The sequence below is a fragment of the Culex quinquefasciatus genome, chromosome 1 (genome assembly GCF_015732765.1).
Source record: "Culex quinquefasciatus strain JHB chromosome 1, VPISU_Cqui_1.0_pri_paternal, whole genome shotgun sequence".
NCBI classification, from domain to species: Eukaryota; Metazoa; Arthropoda; class Insecta; order Diptera; family Culicidae; genus Culex; species Culex quinquefasciatus.
In genome coordinates, this window is record NC_051861.1 from 60,759,611 (window position 1) to 60,782,296 (window position 22,686).

At 30.8% G+C, this 22,686-nt stretch overlaps 1 protein-coding gene and 1 long non-coding RNA gene across 2 annotated transcripts in view; one reads left to right on the plus strand and one right to left on the minus strand.

Annotated features, from left to right (window-relative positions):
* The window catches only part of LOC6052820 (SCY1-like protein 2), a 186,691-nt gene that overhangs the window by 81,105 nt on the left and 82,900 nt on the right, over window positions 1–22,686 (plus strand). The window lies entirely within an intron of this gene.
* LOC119767310 overlaps window positions 5,307–22,686 on the minus strand; it is a 28,343-nt gene continuing 10,963 nt past the window's right edge. Inside the window, exon 3 of the long non-coding RNA XR_005277445.1 lies at window positions 5,307–5,388. This is a non-coding gene — a long non-coding RNA (uncharacterized LOC119767310). The remainder of the gene's footprint in view (window positions 5,389–22,686) is intronic.

Below are 22,686 nucleotides of genomic sequence, written 5' to 3' on the forward strand. Positions count from 1 at the left end.
GAAGCCCCCGATCACTCCGTCACAGTCGAGTTCCCAGCCAGCGGCCAGCACAGCCGTCCCGGTCCTGTGTTCGGAGATCGAGAGGGGGTCTTCCAAGCCGCCCCCACAGGCGAGTACCGTTCAAATCAAGTGACTTCTTGCTCTGAAAATTCTTCAGCTTTCAGTTCTCGGCCGAGTACAAGTCACCAGCATGACAGAGCTGCCCGTGAGCCTTTCACGGAATCGCAGGCTCCCACCCCGCCTTCGTCAACAGACACCAATGCTAGTGGAACGTGTCAGCAGATCCGGTTCTACTACCAGAACGTACGAGGATTAAAAAGTAAAGTGGACGAGTTTTTCCTGAATTGCCTTGATTGCGACTACGACGTCATTATGCTGACCGAAACCTGGCTGGACGACTCAATAAATGCTGTGCAGCTGTTTGGAAATGCTTTTGAAGTGTTTTCTACTCATCGCAACGCCGGAAACAGCCGCCGTACCGTGGGTGGCGGTGTACTCATAGCTGTCCGGAAGTCCTTGGATTCGACTGTATGCGCTGAAGCTGCTGCTGTTAATCTAGAACAAATCTTCGTCAAAATTCAGCTGAAGACGCAGAAGGTTTTTGTCGGCTGTTTCTATCTACCTTCTGAAAAACGCTACGAACATCAATTGGTAGAGGATCACATAACCTGCATTGAATCCGTTGCTGGACTCGCTGATCCAAGCGATTACATTGTGGTCGCCGGAGATTACAATCAGTCCAATCTGGTTTGGAAGGCGCTATCCGGCAATCGCTCGTTCGCCGACCCCCTGCACACGCACACGCGCTGTCGGATGGAAAAAACAACACATGAAGTGCTAATCGATGGTGTCGCTAGAAACAGCTTGCATCAATGCAATCTCGTACCCAATCATCAGAACAGAATCCTTGACCTTATCTTCATCAGTGATGGCGCTGAACGCACTGCAGTGTCTGAAGCGAACGACTCTCTAGTTCCTCTAGATAGGTATCACCCTGCACTGGTTTTCGATCTCTCCGCTGTTTTGGACGCAGAATTCGAAGACGTTCACGACCCCTCGATCTGAACTTCCGGAAGACAGACTTCAGCGAGCTGATTCGGAGCTTGGAAAACACTGACTGGACAAGTGTTTTAGGATCTTCAGATGTTGATGCAGCAGTTGATATCTTCGGATCTGTCGTACGAGAACTTCTCGCGAGGCACACCCCCTGCCGGCGACCTCCTCAAAACCGGCTTGGAGCAACGCGAGTTTGCGCGAACTCAAAAGGCAACGAGCTGCTGCCCTCGAGCGATACACCCAGCACCGCGGACCGATTACACAAGCCGTGTTTAAAGCTGCCAGCTCCCGATACAAATCTTACAACAAGCGCTGCTACAAAAGCTACATCCAAAAAACACAAGAAAATCTTCGCCGCAACCCGTCGCAGTTCTGGTCCTTTGCAAAATCTAAATATCAAGAAAATGGACTGCCCTCTACTATGGTTTTAGGAGAGACTGTAGCCAAAACGAACGCCGAAAAGTGCACCCTTTTCGCCCAACACTTTGCATCTGTTTTTCAACAACCTGGTCCAGCACCTGCCTCTGAACAGCATCTGGAACTGGTACCGCGCGACGTAGTGGACATCGATGTTTTCGTCGCTTCCAAGGACATGTTAAAACGTGCATCGCTGAAACTAAAGTCGTCGAACGCGCCAGGACCTGACGGCATCCCATCGGTAGTGCTCAAGCGCTGTTTCGAACAACTGTCGGAGCCGCTTTTGAAAATTGTGAACCTGTCCTTGCAACAATCCAAGTTTCCAACTGCATGGAAGAAATCAGTGATGTTTCCGGTGTTTAAAAAGGGTGCAAAACGATTGATTGGAAATTACAGAGGAATCACTTCTCTCTGCGCTGGATCGAAGCTTTTAGAAATTGTTGTTGGTGAAGTCATCTCTTTCAATTGCCGCAGCTTCATCTGTCCCGAGCAACACGGATTTATGCCAGGAAGATCTGTCACTTCAAACCTGATGGAATTTACAAACTTCTGCATCGAGAATATTGCGGCGGGTCGCCAAGTAGATGCAGTTTACACTGATTTGAAGGCAGCTTTTGACCGCTTGGACCATACCATCGTGCTCCAGAAACTTGCTAAGCTCGGATTCTCATCTCGCATGTGTCGCTGGCTGGAATCATTCCTCAAAAGACGGATAATCCAAGTAAAGATTGGTACATCGCTGTCAGCCGAGTTTTCTAACGGATCGGGTGTCGCACAAGGAAGCAACCTTGGCCCACTTGTGTTCACTGTGTTCTTCAACGACTCAAACGCCCTTTTTGTCGACAAATGCAAGCTCCTGTATGCTGACGACTTCAAAATTTTCTTTGCCATCGACAACCTCGCTGATTGCTACGGTCTTCAGTCTCGCCTCGACAAGTTCTCTAACTGGTGTGACGTGAACCGCTTGGAACTCAGCGTGCAGAAGTGCACAACTATTTCCTTTCACCGGAAAACAAGGCGCGAGGTGTTTTCGTTTGATTACTCGCTAGGTGGGCACGTGCTCGAGCGGCTCGAAGTCGTGAAAGACCTTGGGGTCCTACTTGACGAAAAGCTTACCTTCCGGCAGCATCTATCAGCAATAGTAGACAAGGCTTATAGACAGCTCGGGTTTCTGTTCAGAATGGCGCGTGAATTCGATGACCCGCTCTGCCTTCGGTCGTTGTACTTTGCCTTGGTCAGGTCCCATTTGGAATATTCGTCCGTAATCTGGTCTCCTTATCATCAAAACTGGATTGACCGTATCGAGAGAATCCAGAAGAAGTTCGTGTGGTACGCCTGCAGAAAAATGCCCTGGAACGACCCTACACGACTGCCGAGCTACGAAGCACGCTGCAACCTGCTTGGCATCGAAACACTGGAGACGCGACGAACCATTGCGAAAGCTGTCTTCGCTGCTAAGATCCTGACCGCTGAAATTGATTGCCCACATCTGAGCAGTTCTCTACGGAATCGGTCTTTTTTCTTTAATTTTAATTTTTGTATTTTTTAATCCGGCTGAAACTTTTTTGGTGCCTTCGGTATGCCCAAAGAAGCCATTTTGCATCATTAGTTTGTCCATATAATTTTCCATACAAATTTGGCAGCTGTCCATACAAAAATGATATGTGAAAATTCAAAATCTGTATCTTTTGAAGGAATTTTTGATCGATTTGGTGTCTTCGGCAAAGTTGTAGGTATGGATATGGACTACACTGAAAAAAATGATACACGGTAAAAAATTTGGTGATTTTTAATTTAACTTTTTGTCACTAAAACTTGATTTGCAAAAAAACACTATTTTTAATTTTTTTCATTTTTTGATATGTTTTAGAGGACATAAAATGCCAACTTTTCAGAAATTTCCAGAATGGGCAAAAAATCTTTGACCGAGTTATGATTTTTTGAATCAATACAGATTTTTAAAAAAAATCGAAATATTGGTCGCAAAAATTTTTCAACTTCATTTTTCGATGTAAAATCGAATTTGCAATCAAAAAGTACTTTAGTGAAATTTTGATAAAGTGTACCGTTTTTAAGTTATAGCCATTTTTAAGTAACTTTTTTGAAAATAGTCGCAGTTTTTCATTTTTTAAAAATAGTGCCCATGTTTGCCCACTTTTGGAAAAATATTTTGGAAAGTTGAGAAAATTCTCTATTTTGCTTTTTCGGACTTTGTTGATACGACCTTAGTTGCTGAGATATTGCCATGCAAATGTTAAAAACAGGAAAATTGATGTTTTCTAAGTCTCACCAAACAACCCACCATTTTCTAATGTCGATATCTCAGCAACTATAGGTCCGATTTTCAATGTTAATATATGAAACATTCGTGAAATTTTCCGATCTTTTCGAAAAATACTTTCAAAATTTTAAATCAAGTCTAACATTTCAAATGGGCGTAATATTGAATGTTTGGCCTGTTTGAAATGTTAGTCTTGATTTTGAATTTTAAAGTATTTTTTCGAAAAGATCGGAAAATTTCACAAATGTTTCATATATTAACATTGTGAATCGGACCTATAGTTGCTGAGATATCGACATTAGAAAATAGTGGGTTGTTTGGTGAGACTTAGAAAACATCAATTTTCATGTTTTTTAACCTTTGCATGGCAATATCTCAGCAACTAATCGTATCAACAAAGTCCGAAGAAGCAAAATATAGAGAATTTTCTCAGCTTTTCAAAATATTTTTTCAATAGTGGCAAACATGGGCACTATTTTAAAAATGAAAACTGCGACTATTTTCAAAAAGTTACCTAAAAAGGTTATAACTTGAAAATGGTGCACTTTTTCAAAAATTCACTAAAGTACTTTTGATTGCAAATTGATTTTACATCGGAAAATAAAGTTGAAAATTTTTGCGACCAATATTTCGATTTTTGAAAAATCTGTATTGATTCAAAAATCATAACTCGGTCAAAGATTTTTGCCCATTCTGGAAATTTCTGAAAAGTTGGCATTTTATGTCCTCTAAAACATATCAAAAATGAAAAAATTAAAATAGTGTTTTTTTGCAAATCAAGTTTTAGTGACAAAAGTTAAATTAAAATCACCAAATTTTTTTATCGTGTATCAATTTTTCAGTGTAGTCCATATTCATACCTACAACTTTGCCGAAGACACCAAATCGATCAAATTCCTTCAAAAGATACAGATTTTTGAATTTTCACATATCATTTTGTATGGACAGCTGCCAAATTTGTATGGAAAATTATATGGACAAACTAATGATGCAAAATGGCTTCTTTGGGCATACCGAAGGCACCAAAAAAGTTTCAGCCGGATTAAAAAATACAAAAAAAATCGAATGACCGAAATCTCAGAGAATTGCTCATCTTTTATCCCTACTAAATACAAATATTTCTTCCAGAAATCTGCGTCCTCGAGCTGACCAGGGGCTTCTCGCACGCTCGTTCGCAAGGACAGACTATCAGCGCAACTCTCCCGTGAGGTCCATTTCTGACGCTTTTAACGACGCCTACAGGTTTTTCGAATTTCACGAACCCGTGAGCAAGTTCCGCGCTGCGCGCCGAGTTCAAGGAGAGGACACGAATTCGTTTAAGTAGAAACTAAAATAACAATTTTTTAACGCGTTGTAAATTATGTTTGTATTGTGCTACCTGTAATTGTAATTTATTTTATTTGTAAGAGCATCGAGCAATACCCAACCATTTAGACCATTTAGGTCCGATGGGTTAATAAACAATTCAACAATTCAGTTGTTCGTTCCATCGCATTCACTCAGAGGTTGTACTCGGCCGCAAGTTTGTTCTTTTTCCCAGGTTTTAGTATTGATAATGGCGATTTTGACATTCTCTAAAAATCAAACACCACCAACACTTTCATTGTCCTGTTTGGAGACTGTTTGATACAGATCTGAAATGAATTAAATAATAACAAAATACTGTAACTAGTGGTACAGCATCTAATTCCAGCGTGCCTTTAATGTTGCCATATCAGCACTTTGACATTCAATTACAGCTCATAAAAAGCGTTTTCAACTGAAATCAAATGATAAATCGGTCAATAAGAAGTGAGCAAGCAAGTTTCTATCAAAAGTTTTGAAAAATTAGTTGTTTGAATAGTTAAAATAAGTAAATTGGATGGAGTCAGGAGCGAGTGCTTATTTTTGCTAAACATACGAGAATTTCTCCTATTTGATACCTGGCGAAAAAAATAATCAAATTGTTAAAAATTTCTAGAAGTTAAGAATTTTAGAAATTAAGAATTTCAAAACATATGAATTAATAAAATTTAAGAATTGCAGATAATAATTTTGTGTTTGTCAAATTTTTGATTCAATAATTTAATAATTTAATAATTTAATAATTTAATAATTTAATAATTTAATAATTTAATAATTTAATAATTTAATAATTTAATAATTTAATAATTTAATAATTTAATAATTTAATAATTTAATAATTTAATTATTTAATAATTTAATAATTTAATAATTTAATAATTTAATATTTTAATAATTTAATAATTTAATAATTTAATAATTTAATAATTTAATAATTTAATAATTTAATAATTTAATAATTTAATAATTTAATAATTTAATAATTTAATAATTTAATAATTTAATAATTTAATAATTTAATAATTTAATAATTTAATAATTTAATAATTTAATAATTTAATAATTTAATAATTTAATAATTTAATAATTTAATAATTTAATAATTTAATAATTTAATAATTTAATAATTTAATAATTTAATAATTTAATAATTTAATAATTTAATAATTTAATAATTTAATAATTTAATAATTTAATAATTTAATAATTTAATAATTTAATAATTTAATAATTTAATAATTTAATAATTTAATAATTTAATAATTTTATAATTTAATAATTTAATAATTTAATAATTTAATAATTTAATAATTTAATAATTTAATAATTTAATAATTTAATAATTTAATAATTTAATAATTTAATAATTTAATAATTTAATAATTTAATAATTTAATAATTTAATAATTTAATAATTTAATAATTTAATAATTTAATAATTTAATAATTTAATAATTTAATAATTTAATAATTTAATAATTTAATAATTTAATAATTTAATAATTTAATAATTTAATAATTTAATAATTTAATAATTTAATAATTTAATAAGTTAATAATTTAATAATTTAATAATTTAATAATTTAATAATTTAATAATTTAATAATTTAATAATTTAATAAGTTAATAATTTAATAATTTAATAATTTAATAATTTAATAATTTAATAATTTAATAATTTAATAATTTAATAATTTAATAATTTAATAATTTAATAATTTAATAATTTAATAATTTAATAATTTAATAATGTAATAATTTAATAATTTAATAATTTAATAATTTATTAATTTAATAATTTAATAATTTAATAATTTAATAATTTAATAATTTAATAATTTAATAATTTAATAATTTAATAATTTAATAATTTAATAATTTAATAATTTAATAATTTAATAATTTAATAATTTAATAATTTAATAATTTAATAATTTAATAATTTAATAATTTAATAATTTAATAATTTAATAATTTAATAATTTAATAATTTAATAATTTAATAATTTAATAATTTAATAATTTAATAATTTAATAATTTAATAATTTAATAATTTAATAATTTAATAATTTAATAATTTAATAATTTAATAATTTAATAATTTAATAATTTAATAATTTAATAATTTAATAATTTAATAATTTAATAATTTAATAATTTAATAATTTAATAATTTAATAATTTAATAATTTAATAATTTAATAATTTAATAATTTAATAATTTAATAATTTAATAATTTAATAATTTAATAATTTAATAATTTAATAATTTAATAATTTAATAATTTAATAATTTAATAATTTAATAATTTAATAATTTAATAATTTAATAATTTAATAATTTAATAATTTAATAATTTAATAATTTAATAATTTAATAATTTAATAATTTAATAATTTAATAATTTAATAATTTAATAATTTAATAACTTAATAATTTAATAATTTAATAATTTAATAATTTAATAATTTAATAATTTAATAATTTAATAATTTAATAATTTAATAATTTAATAATTTAATAATTCAATAATTTAATAATTTAATAATTTAATAATTTAATAATTTAATAATTTAATAATTTAATAATTTAATAATTTAATAATTAAATAATTAAATAATTTAATAATTTAATAATTTAATAATTTAATAATTTAATAATTTAATAATTTAATAATTTAATAATTTAATAATTTAATAATTTAATAATTTCAGTCAGCGTTCACCTCTCAGAGAGAGCAGACGCATAGTGCAGTCTTTAGAAAAATCGTGCGATCCGAAAGACTGTAATCGGCTTGGTTTTTGCTGTCCCGTACCTACGGGCTAAGTTTTTTTTTGCAAAAAGCACCGACCTGCTACATCTAGCAAGATGAGCTCGACAATACGCCGCGTAAACACGTTCAAAATCGACTTCGCTAGTCTTCCAAAAAAACCGCGTTTTGAAGAAATCCATCACTTCGTCAAGACGACCTTGGGGATTCCCAAAGAAAAGATCGAACGACTCCAAGTCAACCACTACTTCTGGTGTGTGTTTGTGAAGTGTGTGGATCTCGCCACAGCTCAGCAAACAGTCCTGCAGCACAACAACAAGCACGCGTTCGAGATTGATGGGAAGAAGTACACCATCAAAATCCAGATGGAAGATGGGGCCGTTGACGTCCGCCTACACGACCTACCCGAAGAGATCACCAACGATCAAGTCAAGAAATTCATGTCTGCGTATGGCGAGATCCTGTCCGTGCGCGGAGTTAGCGTGCAACCTCCGTGGCATGCAGACTGTGTGGAAATTGAGACTATCGAAATTCGCATTTTCCTACACGCTTTCGTTTTTTTTTTTCACAAATCCGCTACTCGGTGGCCGTCGCGTTTCGGTCCGCGGTTCTTGTGATTCACCATGAATTCACAAAATAATTGCGAAAACACGTTTCGAGTCGATTTCTCGAACCGTCCGAAGAAGCCCAGCGTCAAGGAAGTACACCAGTTTCTCGCGCGTGACCTTGGCCTTCCTCGGGAGAAGACAAAGAGAGTGCAAATCAACCATGTGCAAAACTGTGTGTTTGTGAAAACTGCCGACCTTGAAACGGCTGAACAAATTGTCGAAGACCACGACGGCAAACATGTGCGCGAAGTGAACAAGAAAAAGTACACGATCCGCATCACGATGGAAGATGGATGCACCAATGTGAAACTACACGACTTGACGGAGGATGTCTCCGACCAGCAAATCAAGCGTTTCATGTCCCAGTACGGGGATGTGATGTCGGTCACGGAGCTGCTGTGGAGTGATGATCTCGATTATCACGGCATATCATCGGGTATTCGCTCGGTGAAAATGGTCCTGAAACGCCCGATTAAGTCGTACGTGACAATCCAGGGTCAATGTGCCTACGTAAAATATGCGGGCCAACAATCCACGTGTCGCCACTGTGGCGAGTACGTGCACATTGGCATTCCATGTGTACAAAACAAAAAGCTCCTCGTGCAACGAGTGAGCGTGAACGAGCGCCTGAAACCAGGTGCGAAGGAATCTTTCGCCAGCGTGCTGAAATCTGGTTCAACCGACGCCAGACAGGATGACAACCTATCTTCCAGCGATGACGAAGAACGCGACTCAGCAGCGATGTCCGAGGACGACGACGAATACACTGTGGTTCGTTACGGGAAAGGCAAACATCCAAAGTTGCCTAAACCGATAAAGTCTAAACCCCGGCAAGAAACCATCAAGGTCAATCCCATTGCTACTCCCGGTGGGACACCTCTCGATGCGGTTGTTGAACAGGAGACAGACAAGGAAGAATCGGTTTTCAAAACGCCACTACTACTGCCAGGAAAACACAAACGAAACGATGGAAACGACACTGATACTTCTACAGCTTCCACGGCCAGCAATGGCAAGCGGGGTCCGGGTCGTCCACGGAAAACCAAACCAACCGACGTTGATACACAACCACAAGCATCGCCCAGCGCTGACGAGCCCATGCAACCCTAAAAAATGGATTTTTTGACCTACAATATAGCTTCTATAAACATCAACACAATCTCAAATCACACGAAACTCAACGCACTCAACAACTTTGTCAGAACCCTCAACCTTGACATCGTGTTTCTACAAGAAGTGGAGAACGATCAGCTGGCTATTCCCGGATTCAACCTGGTGTGCAACGTAGATCAAGAGAGGAGAGGAACAGCGATAGCGCTGAAACAGCACATTAGATTCTCACACGTGGAGAGAAGCCTAGACGGTCGGCTAATCTGTCTTCGGGTCAACGAAACGACTACTCTCTGTAACATTTACGCTCCGTCGGGCACTCAGCATCGAGCATACCGAGAGAATTTCTTTAATGGGACCCTTGCTCACTACCTTCGGCAAGCTACGGAGTATGTCATCCTTGGCGGTGATTTCAACTCCGTAATACACAAAGGACGCTACGGGGATAACAACTACAGCCTAGCGCTGAAAAATGCTACACAACAGCTGCAGCTGTTGGACGCCTGGGACACTTTGAAGCCGAATCGGGTTGAGTTCACCTACGTGACGTACAACTCGGCCTCCAGAATTGACCGTTTCTATGTGAGCTCTAACCTCCGACACCAGCTCAGAGATGCCGATGTTCATGTCTGCTCGTTCACCAACCACAAAGCCCTAACCACCCGGATCTGCTTGCCGAATCTCGGAAGGGAGCCAGGGAGAGGGTTCTGGTCAATCCGTCCCCACATCTTGTCTGCTGACAACATCGAAGAATTCCAGGAAAAGTGGACCTACTGGACGCGACACAGACGGAACTTCACCTCCTGGATCCAGTGGTGGGTCTCCTACGTTAAGCCAAGGATTCGTAGCTTCTTTCGGTGGAAGTCTCGGGAAAATACATGGAGTTTCATCAACAACATCAAGAGCTCTATGCGCAGCTCCGGAGAGCCTACGACGCATACTACCAAGATCGAACCGTGCTCTCCACAATCAACCGGATCAAGAGCGAAATGCTGCTTCTCCAGAGACGCTTTTCGGACACCTTTTACCGCAGCAATGAAACACGGGTTGCTGGAGAGCCGATCTCTCTGTTCCAGCTGGGAGAGTGGCAACGAAAACGTACGACGATCGAGGCGCTGGATGTGGAAGAAAACACTCTCAACAGCTCTGCAGAAATTGAGCAGCACGTGTTCGGCTATTTTCGGCAGCTGTATGCCGAGGAGCAGCCGGAGATCGCAGACGAATTCGCATGTGACAGGGCTGTATCAGCTGCTTGCCCATCAAATGCGTCCTGTATGGATGATATCACGACCGACGAGATATTCCAAGCTATCAAGTCAAGCGCAAAGAACAAGTCCCCTGGAAGTGACGGTATTCCACTTGAGTTCTATGCAAAAACCTTCGATATCATCCACAGGCACTTGAACCTCATCCTGAATGAGGCCCTGCGCGGCAACATCCCGCCGGAGTTTGTCGATGGTACAATAGTACTCGTGAAAAAGAAGGGTGCCGGTTCAACCATTAAATCCTATCGCCCTATCTCGCTCCTTAACACGGATTACAAGCTTCTCTCACGAATACTAAAGTGCAGGCTGGATCGTGTGATGCGAGACAACCAGATCCTCACCACATCTCAAAAGTGCTCCAATGGCGACAAAAACATCTTTCAAGCTACACTCTCACTCAAGGACAAGGTCGCGCAGCTGAAGGAGAGAAGACTGTTCGGGAAGCTCGTCTCGTTCGATCTCGATCATGCCTTTGATCGGGTCGATAGAGGTTTCCTGATGAGAACTATGCGTACGCTTGGTATCAACCCGCGCTTGGTTGAACTGCTGGACAAAATCGGCCGGCTGTCCACTTCCCGTGTTCTGGTGAACGGTCATCTGTCACCGTCATTCCCGATCGGACGCTCCGTCCGTCAAGGGGATCCTCTCTCGATGCACCTCTTTTGTGATCTATCTCCACCCCCTCATCAAGCGACTCGAGCAAATCTGCGTTGGCTCCAACGACTTGGTTGTTGCCTATGCCGACGACGTATCGATCATCACCACGTGTGCCGAGAGAATCGAGAGAGTGAAGGAGCAGTTCGAGAACTTCGGGCGATCAGCTGGTGCCAAGCTCAATATTCGAAAGACGATCTCCATCGACGTAGGCTACATCAACAACAACAATCGACTCGCTGTGCCCTGGCTGCAGACAGCTGACAAGGTCAAGATTCTCGGCATTGTGTTCGTGAATTCAGTGCGACTGATGAGCAAACTAAACTGGGTCCCGCTGGTAGGGATGCTCACTCGGCAGCTCTGGCTACACCGAATGCGTACACTAACACTTCAACAAAAGGTCGTACTGCTGAACATGTTCATCACTTCTAAACTATGGTACGTAGCATCGGTGTTAGCAATCACGAAGGCAGATGTTGCCAGACTCACACGGCTAATGGGATCATTTCTGTGGGCCGGCCGGCGAAACGATGGAAACGACACTGATACTTCTACAGCTTCCACGGCCAGCAATGGCAAGCGGGGTCCGGGTCGTCCACGGAAAACCAAACCAACCGACGTTGATACACAACCACAAGCATCGCCCAGCGCTGACGAGCCCATGCAACCCTAAAAAATGGATTTTGACCTACAATATAGCTTCTATAAACATCAACACAATCTCAAATCACACGAAACTCAACGCACTCAACAACTTTGTCAGAACCCTCAACCTTGACATCGTGTTTCTACAAGAAGTGGAGAACGATCAGCTGGCTATTCCCGGATTCAACCTGGTGTGCAACGTAGATCAAGAGAGGAGAGGAACAGCGATAGCGCTGAAACAGCACATTAGATTCTCACACGTGGAGAGAAGCCTAGACGGTCGGCTAATCTGTCTTCGGGTCAACGAAACGACTACTCTCTGTAACATTTACGCTCCGTCGGGCACTCAGCATCGAGCATACCGAGAGAATTTCTTTAATGGGACCCTTGCTCACTACCTTCGGCAAGCTACGGAGTATGTCATCCTTGGCGGTGATTTCAACTCCGTAATACACACAAAGGACGCTACGGGGGATAACAACTACAGCCTAGCGCTGAAAAATGCTACACAACAGCTGCAGCTGTTGGACGCCTGGGACACTTTGAAGCCGAATCGGGTTGAGTTCACCTACGTGACGTACAACTCGGCCTCCAGAATTGACCGTTTCTATGTGAGCTCTAACCTCCGACACCAGCTCAGAGATGCCGATGTTCATGTCTGCTCGTTCACCAACCACAAAGCCCTAACCACCCGGATCTGCTTGCCGAATCTCGGAAGGGAGCCAGGGAGAGGGTTCTGGTCAATCCGTCCCCACATCTTGTCTGCTGACAACATCGAAGAATTCCAGGAAAAGTGGACCTACTGGACGCGACACAGACGGAACTTCACCTCCTGGATCCAGTGGTGGGTCTCCTACGTTAAGCCAAGGATTCGTAGCTTCTTTCGGTGGAAGTCTCGGGAAAAATACATGGAGTTTCATCAACAACATCAAGAGCTCTATGCGCAGCTCCGGAGAGCCTACGACGCATACTACCAAGATCGAACCGTGCTCTCCACAATCAACCGGATCAAGAGCGAAATGCTGCTTCTCCAGAGACGCTTTTCGGACACCTTTACCGCAGCAATGAAACACGGGTTGCTGGAGAGCCGATCTCTCTGTTCCAGCTGGGAGAGTGGCAACGAAAACGTACGACGATCGAGGCGCTGGATGTGGAAGAAAACACTCTCAACAGCTCTGCAGAAATTGAGCAGCACGTGTTCGGCTATTTTCGGCAGCTGTATGCCGAGGAGCAGCCGGAGATCGCAGACGAATTCGCATGTGACAGGGCTGTATCAGCTGCTTGCCCATCAAATGCGTCCTGTATGGATGATATCACGACCGACGAGATATTCCAAGCTATCAAGTCAAGCGCAAAGAACAAGTCCCCTGGAAGTGACGGTATTCCACTTGAGTTCTATGCAAAAACCTTCGATATCATCCACAGGCACTTGAACCTCATCCTGAATGAGGCCCTGCGCGGCAACATCCCGCCGGAGTTTGTCGATGGTACAATAGTACTCGTGAAAAAGAAGGGTGCCGGTTCAACCATTAAATCCTATCGCCCTATCTCGCTCCTTAACACGGATTACAAGCTTCTCTCACGAATACTAAAGTGCAGGCTGGATCGTGTGATGCGAGACAACCAGATCCTCACCACATCTCAAAAATGCTCCAATGGCGACAAAACATCTTTCAAGCTACACTCTCACTCAAGGACAAGGTCGCGCAGCTGAAGGAGAGAAGACTGTTCGGGAAGCTCGTCTCGTTCGATCTCGATCATGCCTTTGATCGGGTCGATAGAGGTTTCTGATGAGAACTATGCGTACGCTTGGTATCAACCCGCGCTTGGTTGAACTGCTGGACAAAATCGGCCGGCTGTCCACTTCCCGTGTTCTGGTGAACGGTCATCTGTCACCGTCATTCCCGATCGGACGCTCCGTCCGTCAAGGGATCCTCTCTCGATGCACCTCTTGTGATCTATCTCCCCCTCATCAAGCGACTCGAGCAAATCTGCGTTGGCTCCAACGACTTGGTTGTTGCCTATGCCGACGACGTATCGATCATCACCACGTGTGCCGAGAGAATCGAGAGAGTGAAGGAGCAGTTCGAGAACTTCGGGCGATCAGCTGGTGCCAAGCTCAATATCGAAAGACGATCTCCATCGACGTAGGCTACATCAACAACAACAATCGACTCGCTGTGCCCTGGCTGCAGACAGCTGACAAGGTCAAGATTCTCGGCATTGTGTTCGTGAATTCAGTGCGACTGATGAGCAAACTAAACTGGGTCCCGCTGGTAGGGATGCTCACTCGGCAGCTCTGGCTACACCGAATGCGTACACTAACACTTCAACAAAAGGTCGTACTGCTGAACATGTTCATCACTTCTAAACTATGGTACGTAGCATCGGTGTTAGCAATCACGAAGGCAGATGTTGCCAGACTCACACGGCTAATGGGATCATTTCTGTGGGCCGGCCAGTGCATTAGAGTGCCGATGCAGCAGCTCGCGCTGCCAGTCGAGTTGGGGGGTTTGAATCTGCATCTACCTGCGTTCAAATGTCAAGCTCTCCTCGTCAACAGGCATCTACGCGAGATCGAGAACTTACCCTTCTACAACTCTTTGTGAGTACTACACGGAATCCCCAAACTTACGGATAGTTCCAACCAACTGTCCGTGTCTGAAAACAGTCTGCAGCGAGCTCCCTTACCTCCCCAGTGCACTCCAAGCGAATCCCTCGGCCAATCTTCTCCACGCTCACTACCTGAACAAGATCGACAAGCCGAAAGTGATGCTGGAAAACCCAACAGCAAACTGGAATCGAATCTGGCGAAACATTGCGGCCAAACACCTGACATCGCTCGAGCGCTGTCATTACTACCTGCTCGTCAACCGAAAGCTGTCCAACCAGCGGCTGTTGCACAGGATGCAACGGGCCGACTCTGACATGTGTCCCAACTGCAACAACGAACCAGAGGACATCCCACACAAAATCTCAACATGCCCGCGCGTTACAGCGGCGTGGACCGTGCTGCAGAGAAGGCTAAGGAACATCGCCCAAAACAGAAACATCTCTCTCACCCATCTATTGCAACCAACACTTCTTGCAATAAGACGATCAGTTAAAGTTAAAGTGCTTAAAACGTTCATTCAGTTTGTCATCTTTGTTAGCAAGGATAATAATGTAATTGACATTAATGAATTAGAATTTCACTTAGATACTGAAGTTTAAACTATTTGGTCAAGTAGTTTTTAAGCAATCAAAACCAATAAAACAACATTTTATAAAAAAAAAATAATTTAATAATTTAATAATTTAATAATTTAATAATTTAATAATTTAATAATTTAATAATTTAATAATTTAATAATTTAATAATTTAATAATTTAATAATTTAATAATTTAATAATTTAATAATTTAATAATTTAATAATTTAATAATTTAATAATTTAATAATTTAATAATTTAATAATTTAATAATTTAATAATTTAATAATTTAATAATTTAATAATTTAATAATTTAATAATTTAATAATTTAATAATTTAATAATTTAATAATTTAATAATTTAATAATTAATAATTTAATAATTTAATAATTTAATAATTTAATAATTTAATAATTTAATAATTTAATATTTAATAATTTAATAATTTAATAATTTAATAATTTAATAATTTAATAATTTAATAATTTAATAATTAATAATTTAATAATTTAATAATTTAATAATTTAATAATTTAATAATTTAATAATTTAATAATTTAATAATTTAATAATTTAATAATAATAATTAATAATTTAATAATTTAATAATTTAATAATTTAATAATTTAATAATTTAATAATAATTTTAATAATAATAATTTAATAATTTAATAATTTAATAATTTAATAATTTAATAATTTAATAATTTAATAATTTAATAATTTAATAATTTAATAATTTAATAATTTAATAATTTAATAATTTAATAATTTAATAATTTAATAATTTAATAATTTAATAATTTAATAATTTAATAATTTAATAATTTAATAATTTAATAATTTAATAATTTAATAATTTAATAATTTAATAATTTAATAATTTAATAATTTAATAATTTAATAATTTAATAATTTAATAATTTAATAATTTAATAATTTAATAATTTAATAATTTAATATTTAATAATTTAATAATTTAATAATTTAATAATTTAATAATTTAATAATTTAATAATTTAATAATTTAATAATTTAATAATTTAATAATTTAATAATTTAATAATTTAATAATTTAATAATTTAATAATTTAATAATTTAATAATTTAATAATTTAATAATTTAATAATTTAATAATTTAATAATTTAATAATTTAATAATTTAATAATTTAATAATTTAATAATTTAATAATTTAATAATTTAATAATTTAATAATTTAATAATTTAATAATTTAATAATTTAATAATTTAATAATTTAATAATTTAATAATTTAATAATTTAATAATTTAATAATTTAATAATTTAATAATTTAATAATTTAATAATTTAATAATTTAATAATTTAATAATTTAATATTTTAATAATTTAATAATTTAATAATTTAATAATTTAATAATTTAATAATTTAATAATTTAATAATTTAATAATTTAATAATTTAATAATTTAATAATTTAATAATTTAATAATTTAATAATTTAATAATTTAATAATTTAATAATTTAATAATTTAATAATTTAATAATTTAATAATTTAATAATTTAATAATTTAATAATTTAATAATTTAATAATTAATAATTTAATAATTTAATAATTTAATAATTTCAATTAATTTAATAATTTAATAATTTAATAATTTAATAATTTAATAATTTAATAATTTAATAATTTAATAATTTAATAATTTAATAATTTAATAATTAATAATTTAATAATTTAATAATTTAATAATTTAATAATTTAATAATTTAATAATTTAATAATTTAATAATTTAATAATTTAATAATTTAATAATTTAATAATTTAATAATTTAATAATTTAATAATTTAATAATTTAATAATTTAATAATTTAATAATTTAATTTAATAATTTAATAATTTAATAATTTAATAATTTAATAATTTAATAATTTAATAATTTAATAATTTAATAATTTAATAATTTAATAATTTTAATAATTTAATAATTTAATAATTTAATAATTTAATAATTTAATAATTTAATAATTTAATAATTTAATAATTTAATAATTTAATAATTTAATAATTTAATAATTTAATAATTTAATAATTTAATAATTTAATAATTTAATAATTTAATAATTTAATAATTTAATAATTTAATAATTTAATAATTTAATAATTTAATAATTTAATAATTTAATAATTTAATAATTTAATAATTTAATAATTTAATAATTTAATAATTTAATAATTTAATAATTTAATAATTTAATAATTTAATAATTTAATAATTTAATAATTTAATAATTTAATAATTTAATAATTTAATAATTTAATAATTTAATAATTTAATAATTTAATAATTTAATAATTTAATAATTTAATAATTTAATAATTAATAATTTAATAATTTAATAATTTAATAATTTAATAATTTAATAATTTAATAATTTAATAATTTAATAATTTAATAATTTAATAATTTAATAATTTAATAATTTAATAATTTAATAATTTAATAATTTAATAATTTAATAATTTAATAATTTAATAATTTAATAATTTAATAATTTAATAATTTAATAATTTAATAATTTAATAATTTAATAATTTAATAATTTAATAATTTAATAATTTAATAATTTAATAATTTAATAATTTAATAATTTAATAATTTAATAATTTAATAATTTAATAATTTAATAATTTAATTTAATTTAATAATTTTAATAATTTAATAATTTAATAATTTAATAATTTAATAATTTAATAATTTAATAATTTAATAATTTAATAATTTAATAATTTAATAATTTAATAATTTAATAATTTAATAATTTAATAATTTAATAATTTAATAATTTAATAATTTAATAATTTAATAATTTAATAATTTAATAATTTAATAATTTAATAATTTAATAATTTAATAATTTAATAATTTAATAATTTAATAATTTAATAATTTTAATAATTTAATAATTTAATAATTTAATAATTTAATTTAATAATTTAATAATTTAATAATTTAATAATTTAATAATTTAATAATTTAATAATTTAATAATTTAATAATTTAATAATTTAATAATTTAATAATTTAATAATTTAATAATTTAATAATTTAATAATTTAATAATTTAATAATTTAATAATTTAATAATTTAATAATTTAATAATTTAATAATTTAATAATTTAATAATTTAATTTAATAATTTAATAATTTAATAATTTAATAATTTAATAATTTAATAATTTAATAATTTAATAATTTAATAATTTAATAATTTAATAATTTAATAATTTAATAATTTAATAATTTAATAATTTAATAATTTAATAATTTAATAATTTAATAATTTAATAATTTAATAATTTAATAATTTAATAATTTAATAATTTAATAATTTAATAATTTAATAATTTAATAATTTAATAATTTAATAATTTAATAATTTAATAATTTAATAATTTAATAATTTAATAATTTAATAATTTAATAATTTAATAATTTAATAATTTAATAATTTAATAATTTAATAATTTAATAATTTAATAATTTAATAATTTAATAATTTAATAATTTAATAATTTAATAATTTAATAATTTAATAATTTAATAATTTAATAATTTAATAATTTAATAATTTAATAATTTAATAATTTAATAATTTAATAATTTAATAATTTAATAATTTAATAATTTAATAATTTAATAATTTAATAATTTAATAATTTAATAATTTAATAATTTAATAATTTAATAATTTAATAATTTAATAATTTAATAATTTAATAATTTAATAATTTAATAATTTAATAATTTAATAATTTAATAATTTAATAATTTAATAATTTAATAATTTAATAATTTAATAATTTAATAATTTAATAATTTAATAATTTAATAATTTAATAATTTAATAATTTAATAATTTAATAATTTAATAATTTAATAATTTAATAATTTAATAATTTAATAATTTAATAATTTAATAATTTAATAATTTAATAATTTAATAATTTAATAATTTAATAATTTAATAATTTAATAATTTAATAATTTAATAATTTAATAATTTAATAATTTAATAATTTAATAATTTAATAATTTAATAATTTAATAATTTAATAATTTAATAATTTAATAATTTAATAATTTAATAATTTAATAATTTAATAATTTAATAATTTAATAATTTAATAATTTAATAATTTAATAATTTAATAATTTAATAATTTAATAATTTAATAATTTAATAATTTAATAATTTAATAATTTAATAATTTAATAATTTAATAATTTAATAATTTAATAATTTAATAATTTAATAATTTAATAATTTAATAATTTAATAATTTAATAATTTAATAATTTAATAATTTAATAATTTAATAATTTAATAATTTAATAATTTAATAATTTAATAATTTAATAATTTAATAATTTAATAATTTAATAATTTAATAATTTAATAATTTAATAATTTAATAATTTAATAATTTAATAATTTAATAATTTAATAATTTAATAATTTAATAATTTAATAATTTAATAATTTAATAATTTAATAATTTAATAATTTAATAATTTAATAATTTAATAATTTAATAATTTAATAATTTAATAATTTAATAATTTAATAATTTAATAATTTAATAATTTAATAATTTAATAATTTAATAATTTAATAATTTAATAATTTAATAATTTAATAATTTAATAATTTAATAATTTAATAATTTAATAATTTAATAATTTAATAATTTAATAATTTAATAATTTAATAATTTAATAATTTAATAATTTAATAATTTAATAATTTAATAATTTAATAATTTAATAATTTAATAATTTAATAATTTAATAATTTAATAATTTAATAATTTAATAATTTAATAATTTAATAATTTAATAATTTAATAATTTAATAATTTAATAATTTAATAATTTAATAATTTAATAATTTAATAATTTAATAATTTAATAATTTAATAATTTAATAATTTAATAATTTAATAATTTAATAATTTAATAATTTAATAATTTAATAATTTAATAATTTAATAATTTAATAATTTAATAATTTAATAATTTAATAATTTAATAATTTAATAATTTAATAATTTAATAATTTAATAATTTAATAATTTAATAATTTAATAATTTAATAATTTAATAATTTAATAATTTAATAATTTAATAATTTAATAATTTAATAATTTAATAATTTAATAATTTAATAATTTAATAATTTAATAATTTAATAATTTAATAATTTAATAATTTAATAATTTAATAATTTAATAATTTAATAATTTAATAATTTAATAATTTAATAATTTAATAATTTAATAATTTAATAATTTAATAATTTAATAATTTAATAATTTAATAATTTAATAATTTAATAATTTAATAATTTAATAATTTAATAATTTAATAATTTAATAATTTAATAATTTAATAATTTAATAATTTAATAATTTAATAATTTAATAATTTAATAATTTAATAATTTAATAATTTAATAATTTAATAATTTAATAATTTAATAATTTAATAATTTAATAATTTAATAATTTAATAATTTAATAATTTAATAATTTAATAATTTAATAATTTAATAATTTAATAATTTAATAATTTAATATTTTTTTTTTTGTAAAATCGTTTATTTAGTTCTGATTTGTTTTACATAGTTAGGTTTTTCACTGTTCAATCATGTTTAGTTCAATCTCGAGTGTTTCTATTGTGAGAGGACAATCTGGCTCTAGAATGTAATTTATATAAACAATAAAAAGCTTAAGAGCCTTGTGTTTTCTCCTTGTACTGCTTTGAGTAAGTTCTGGCACTAAAAACATCTCAAACCTAACCCTTCTATCCAAAATCGCCTCCAACTTCGGCTGAAGGTACTCCCACAGATGTTTCACTCGACTGCAGTTGGTAAATTTATGCTCAGGTCTTCAACTACATTGGGACAGTGTTGACACATTTCACTGTCCTGTCTGTTCTGCCGGAACAGCAGCGCTGCATGCGAGATCTTGTGGTTGACTAACAGGTAGTACGTAGACCTCTCTGCCGATGTGAATCTTTTACACCGGATGTTGTGCCAAACGAGTCTCCACGAAGTGGCCGAGCGTTCCGCCATGACCTTTGGTTTACTCAGCGTTAGAAAAATCGGTAGAAATCGTGCAACTCCGTAGCAGTCGGGTTCGTCGCTAGGCTGTGTGGTACATAAGCCAGCTCACGAGCAATCGCCTTCAAACATGGGTACATCGCTGGGATTCCACTAAGATTAGGTGGATTTTCGAGTTGACTCGTAAACGACAAAGCGAAAGGAGTTACTTCCGTATCACGAATGAAGCGATTGATGAGAAGAGCTTTACTCTTCACTCTGGGCGTGTGCAGGTTGAGTCCACCATCGGCTACTGGCAATGCCAGTTGATCCATGGGTACTCTGAATGAATACCTTCCCCAGATAAACCGCCCCATCTGAGAAGTCATTCTAGCTACCGCAGCGTTTGGCATACTAAGCACCGATGACAAATAACACAATTTGGAAGTTACGAAGACGTTTAGCAGAGTCACCTTCTGGTGAATGGTAAGGACACGTGGCTTGAAAAGCCACATGAGGAAGGAAGTCTTCCTAATAAGTTCGCTCCAATTTTCGTCGATGGTCCGTTTCAAGGAGTTGAAGTATATCACTCCCAGGATCTTTACAGAGTCAGCAACAGTCGGCCAAACAGCTCCCGTTGCAGTTCCTCGTTGTATTCCCACGTTCACCGCTACGGTTTTCTCCAAGTTCAGCATTGCTCCCGAACACAAGCCGAAGTCCTCAAACGCCTGCTTGATGTCTGCCAGTTTCGACTCTTCCACCAGTATGACGGAAATGTCGTCTGCGTAAGCTACCAATAGCTCTTGGGGATGGTTACATATGGACAGGAGTTTCTCAAGGAGGGGATGCAGGAAAAGGACAAATAGATGCATGCTGAGGGGATCGCCTTGGCGTACCGACCTTTGGATGGGAAATTCTGCAGACAGATTCCCGTTGATGATAATTCGCGATCTAGCTGCTGCCATCAATTTGGCGATGAGAGCCACCAGGTCCTCGTTGAATCCCATGCTGCGCATCACGTTTAGCAGAAAACCTTGATCCACACGGTCAAACGCATGGTCCAAATCGAACGAAATAAGTTTTCCAGTTTTCCGTTTGCAGTTGAGCTCAACTAGTCTGTCTTTTACCGCTTGCACAGCTTCAAAAATGCTCCGGTTGGAGTTGGAGCACTTTTGGCTTGAGTTCAGTAGTCCGTTCTCTTGCATGATCCGCTCCAGACGCACCTTAAGCACTCTTGATAGCAGCTT